The 6,189-nt window shown below is 39.8% G+C and overlaps 1 long non-coding RNA gene across 2 annotated transcripts; it reads right to left on the bottom strand.

Annotated features, from left to right (window-relative positions):
- Window positions 1-856: 856 nt before the first annotated feature.
- Window positions 857-5,005, bottom strand: LOC137473394 (uncharacterized). 2 transcript variants are annotated; one of them, XR_010998761.1, is made up of 4 exons: window positions 4,788-5,005; window positions 2,733-2,879; window positions 2,011-2,078; window positions 857-1,294 (listed from the first exon to the last, which is right to left on the bottom strand). It is a non-coding gene; the product is annotated as an uncharacterized lncRNA (long non-coding RNA). The 2 variants fall into 2 exon arrangements; XR_010998760.1 differs by having other exon boundaries at window positions 2,733-2,966.
- Between the last annotated feature and the right edge of the window lie 1,184 nt (window positions 5,006-6,189).

The following is a 6,189-nucleotide window of genomic DNA, read 5'->3' on the forward strand; positions in this document are numbered from 1 at the left end:
TTTTTGCTGCTCCCCTGGGATGGTAATAATAGTAATAGTAATAATAATTATATAGAGTAAATGGCAAGGACTTTTGCCCTTGCTGTTGTGGGAGTAGAACTCAGCTGTGTTCCACAGTGAGCGTCCATGTAGGATCTTCTGTTCCTTTCTCAGCTTCTGAGTGCTTTTGTTTCAACTCTAATGGCACACCAGCTACTAATAGGATTTTATAAAGCATATAGTTCTGTTAAAACCTTCTAAGATGTTTTCTGAAGTGAATTTATCTTTCCCTGAACAATTCCAGAGAAGCAAAATGAAGCCATTTGATGGGTGTAAGAGTCAGTAGGGTCAGGAATGACAAGACCATGTAGAGCTCAAATGTAACTCTAGATATATGTCAAGATCTGATTACTAAGGTTCTTCGAAATGTCTGTGCCCAGATTAAGGCACAGACCTTAATTTGAAATTTCCTCTGTGAAAAGGAGACCATATGCCAGTGACAGCAGTATGGGTTTTATTTGATAGTAAATATGGGAGAAAGAGAGAGAGAAAGAAATAGAAAATAAGTGGTGGGGGGGGGGGGGGGGGAGAATAGAAAGAGAGTAACAGGGATACAATAAGGAAAATGTCACCACTCCATGGATCCCAACAATGCTCTCTTGATCCTCTCCAGCTGGTGTTCTTGGTGGTGAAGGTCCCCCAAAAAGCACAGGCCAGGTAGGAAAATCCAGGCACCTCCCTGGGCTGGGGGGAGTTTGCCATTGTCCCTTACAACAGATTCTGGGTTTATTGCATCACCTGCAGTCCTGTGGTGCCAGGCTTCAGGAATGACTCGGGGGCACTTTGGGGGGCCTTTCATGGTTTAAGACACCCCCTCCACTGCCTCTCACGGGAATGTCCCACTGGGTGTCCCACAACCAGTTTGTGGAAGGGGGGATGGGTTCCCTGCCCCTGAGCAGAGGTTCCAACACACCCAAACTTCCTCCCTCCACCTCAGTTGACGTCGAATCTGTGCAAACCTGCTCCTAGCAAAGGGGTCTGTGCGCTACAGCCTCCCCCACCCCGAAGCAAGCCAGAGATGATTCTTAGAACGGCATCTGTGTTTGGCTCACATTCTTTTCCTTGTTGACTCGTTTTTTTCAGGTGATTGAAGAATGGGTTTTCCATTTATCTAATCTCAGCAGTTTGACTTTCAGTCCAAAGTCCCAGTAAGGTATCTTCAGAGAGGCTTCTTTGGTTGTAGCTTCTTTATACAGTTTTTGTTATAATGAGCAAAACTTTATATCAAAGTTTGAGGCATGAACTACTTCAGTCTCTGACAATATAAAAGATCAGAATGTCAAAAGTCTCAGTGGAAGATGTAGAGAGAAGTGCCTGCAAAGGTGAATTAGTCCAAGTATTTTCGGCATAATAATAACAAAAATTCCATTTAATGTATTTCTTCTAAACATATGTAATGTAATACACATTTTTCTAGTAAAAAATACAACTTTCATATAATTAATGTAAGTACAGTCATATGAGGCTCTTTCTTTGAAGCAAAACAGCCTGACTTAAAAGCATTCTTCTTAAATATGCTATTTCTGGAGCTGACCACAATTTTATATGAGAAATTTGGAAGTTTATGCTTCATAGAAGCACAGAGTGAGCTTCCATGAGTAGGATACAAGATGGCTGAAGGCATCATAACTTCAGATTTAATTGAATTTTGTCCACAAAAAAAACCACCTATATTAGATTCTTCTCTTTACAAAGATCATGTTTATCTCCTGGAAATTATGTCAGTAGAGCTGAAACTATCTTCCAAGCAACTCCTAAAAATTGGTCTCAAACCTGTTTTATCTAAAGTAACCATTTTATGGATATGAGGTTCCTAAAAATGAGGATGGGGCAGATTACTCTTCCACTACAACCAGGGGAGGGGAGGTGTGGGATGTGGGATGGGGTGGGGTAGGGTGGGTTTGACCCAGAATTGTCCAGAATCTCTCAACAAAAAGAGATCTATGATTTTTTGAAGTAATTTGAACTTACATCCAGATGCCTTTGGTAGGAAGTCTCCTGCAGATTTTTTTAATTTTTGTCTAAGGATGTGGTTCAGCCTAAAAAATTTGAAGGCCAAATTACTTTCTTTTGTTAGTGCTGGGACACCTGTGGATCTACCTTCAGACTGATTCTCTGTCTCCACTAGTAGCTCATTGAACCCACCACAGCTGAATACAGATCACAGTAGTAGTAGGAATATTTTTATTTGTGAGGACATTATCAAAGGAGATCAGTGAAGAAAACATCCGTAAAAGTAGACATAAATAAATGTATATTTACATGTATATTGTATGCTTTTATATGTATATTGTTTAATAGGTGGAAGGATATGATTATGGATATAATACTATATACAAAACTTCTGCAGAGCTTCTAAAATAAGTCAGTCTGGGCTACATCAAGAACTGATCTGTGAACACTACCAATGACCCAAAAAGTTAGGGATAGGTTGCAGTTGAGCACAGGCTGTATCCTGCTTCCTACTTTCTTCCTCCTCTGCCAATAGCATGATTTTACTCTAAGTTGGCTGTGCTGTCCCATCCATGACATCCCATGTATAGTCACAGCCCACCTTCCTCTCTTCCTTTTACCTTTTAGCCATTATTACAAGGGAAAACCGATCACTTTATATTGTTATCTCTCCTTGCTGCCACAGTTTGTTCTAAGGACAGGATTGGGATAGAAGAGGAAGTCTGAATTAATTTACTTACTTTTTGTCAGTCACAACAGACAATGGATGCAGTCCTGTCTCCCAGTCAATATTTCTCCTATGGCACAGCAACTTGTGTAAGCAAAACTCCTTGTAAGTTGCTCTTATGATGAGTTTTGAAGGGAAGAATGTGCAATTCTAGGCAATTCTAGAAAGAAATTATTTTCAGACAGGATTTTCTTCTGTAGACAATAAACTCTTTCTTTGCCCATGTAATTGTTTCAAGTTGGCCTGTCTGGGCTAACACTGAAGGGGGAGCAATTAGAAGTAGTTGTTAGACTGTATGTAGTTTACATGTTGAAAATGAAAATCTGAACATAAGCTTGAAAATACAGCTTTCACAGGCAGAATGTTGAGAAACTCTTTGAAGAACAATATTGAAAATTATTAAGGCTTCAAGTACATGCTTCAGCATCTTCCTTATGTCTGTCCTGCCATGCTAGCTTCATGCAATGTTATGTTCTTCCAGAAGAAAAGACAAATGTTACAGGGGGGCCCAATTATCTTAACTACAGGGTGACTATACTCATAAACTTTGCCCGTTTCCATTTAGTTTAATGAGTTTTTAAAAAAGAAACAAAAATAACCACGGTGTCTGTACTCTGCTTCACCATTTCTTCCTGTTTACTCTCATCAGTGGAGCCCAATTCACAAGATCCACCCCAATCAGAGACCAGTAATATTTGATCAGAGAAGAGAGCTTTTCAAAAATAAAAGATACAATAGAAGACTGTGCTGGATAAAGGAATAAAATATTCCTCCTGGAACTAAATTACTTAAAAAAATTATTTTATTTATTTTAATTTTTTTAAAAAAATAATACTAAAAATGAGGACAACTGTACTGAGAAGAATGCCTTTTTTCTTTCAGATAAGGGTAACAGAAAATGATCCAACATTTTAGACCTGAGTGACCTTTACCAAAGTCAAATGCTTCCAGCTACAGTGAATTATCAAGGTAAAACCTGTATGCTCTGTACTGTCCTTGATAAAGGTCACGTGAGACTAAATGTCAAACCATTTTCATTTCTTTACCATAAGTAAAAAACACTATTTTATCTACTGAGCTGTCTGGATTCATTTAGTGTTTTAAGGAATTATTTGGGTCCAGCATGCCCTGGGGAGTTTCTTTAAGTTTATAACAAATGAGATGCTGAATTTGGAACAGGCAGCACCCTGGAGCACCTGCTTTGTGCATTAAAGAGTAAAGTCAGGCTGGTTGTCTGCCCCTGTTCAGGATTCACCTTGCTCTTTTACAAGTCAGGTGAGAACAAGGAAGAAAGCTTCAGGAGAAAGTCAGGCACTCATGAACTACAAGTAGTAACGTGGCACTAATACACAGCCATTCTTTTTTTGGGCTGTCATCTAGAAATATTTTTCTCCAGAGGCCAGTTTTCTCATATATGATTCTCCTCCTGTACAGTACAATTCCTCTTGCCAGGTGTGACCTCCTCTATGAGTTCCCCTCACTGGTTCCTTAGGAACTTAACTACAGGCTTCTTTGCACCTGAGGAACAGATTGTGCTCAATTTTCCAGCCACTGTTTAGCAATAGCTGGGTTGGAGATGTCAGGGGTCAGTGAACATATTTGTAGCTTCTTCTTTGAGATAATATTTTTCTAAAGAATTTTTGATTATTTAAGTAGTGCACATTATTTAATATTTTCAGTGGCTCTGGACAGGGCAGCTCAGTACCTGAGGGGGGACTACAAGGGAGCTGGACAGGCACTTTTCACAAGGGCAGCTAGTCACAGAATCATAGAATGTTCTGAGTTATAAGGCACTGAAAAGGATCAGAGAAAAGATGAATAGCTGGCAAGCTAGGCTGTAACAGGTGGCACCATTTGACTCTAACCATTTGTTTCCTTGGACTGTCACTTCTTACCTGGGAGAAGGGGCGTACCCTCACCTTTTGGGTAGTTGTAGAGAGCAATGAGGTCCCCCTGTGTCTCATTTTCTCCAGGCTAAACATTCCCAGGTCCCTTAGCCACTCATCCTCAGATTTATGCTTGAGACCCTTTTCCAGCTCCACCTGCCCTTCCTGGACATGCTCCTCACCTCAGGCTAACTGTGATGTGTACAGCAGGGTCCACGGTGATTGACCATTTGGCTTGAATCCCAAAGTACTGCATTATTTAAGCTGAAAGAAGGCAGGTTTATATTAAGTATTAGCAAGAAATTCTTCTCTGTAGGAATGGTGAAGTACTGCAACAGCTTGTCCACAGAAATGGTGGTTGTCCCATCCTTGGATGTGTTCAAGGCCAGGTTGGATAGGACTCTGAGCAATCTGACCTAGTGGAAGGTGCCCCTGCTCCTGGCAGGGGGTTGGAACCCAAACAATTCCATGATTCTGTGATACAGATGAAGAGGTCATAACCTCAGAAACTTCCAATATCTGGGTATTTCATGGGGTGAACAGTGGAGATGGAACCTTGTAAGCATGAGTGTTGTAACAGTTGGAGATTTTCAGTGTAGTAGTTATGAAAAGGTAAGAAAAGATTTTGGGGTAGCTCTCTGATGAATGGGTCCTTAGACCACAATAAGACCCTACGAAGCACCTGAGAAACACCTGAGGCTCTGGTTTCCTGCATCAGATAAAACATTCAGCTGCATATGAATGATAGGGCGGGAAAACTGCAATTGCAGAAAGAGCATCAAAGGATAAATTCTTGCCTAGTTCTTCCTTGTAAACTTCCTGCAGCATTTTGCAGTCAGTGTGGGGAAAGCCTTTGCTTTGCTCTGGTCAGACAAGTTGCTGCTAACAGTTATATTTATGCCAAAGGAAGATTAGGATTTTTTGATGGCCTCTCCAGTTAGCCATCCTTTCCTCCCTTTCCCTCTTTTCCCACTGATTACCTGAAGTAACTTTGTCCTCAGCAGAGATTCTATTCAGGCTTGATTGGGGATATAAGTTTAACTTGGTAATTATTTTGATCAAATTAGCATACTTAATCTGGATTTGCAAAATGTCAGTGTGTCTGTCTTATGCGCTTCATTTTGTCCAAGTCTGAATTTATGCTCACTTTCCACTTAACTTTAAGAATGTACTTGGCAATTCTCTTATTCTGATATATGAAGTGAAACCTCACTCACTTAAAATATATAACATAATTGTGGAATATCCCTGGATAAAATCTCTAGGTGGGGGTAAACTGTTTCTGAAAGGAACACAGCAAGGTATTCCAGGAAAATCAGAATGAATTTTCAGTGTTGTTAGGAACCTGTTTTGAGAAATCACTTATTCACTTAACTGAGATTCACGTAGTTTTCAATTTTGTTTGCAATTTCTGTCTATGGTTCTTGATTTCTGCTGAATGTAAAAATTAAAATTAGTACCTATATGACCTACCATTCAGTTATAAAATTCTTAATGCTGAAGCCAGAATTATTAAATTATTAGGCTTAGTTGTCACTAGTCTAATTCAGTTCTGATTTAATCAGTGCTACTGGCTGGTTTTAG

The sequence above is a fragment of the Anomalospiza imberbis genome, chromosome 4, assembly GCF_031753505.1.
Source record: "Anomalospiza imberbis isolate Cuckoo-Finch-1a 21T00152 chromosome 4, ASM3175350v1, whole genome shotgun sequence".
NCBI lineage: Eukaryota > Metazoa > Chordata > Aves > Passeriformes > Viduidae > Anomalospiza > Anomalospiza imberbis.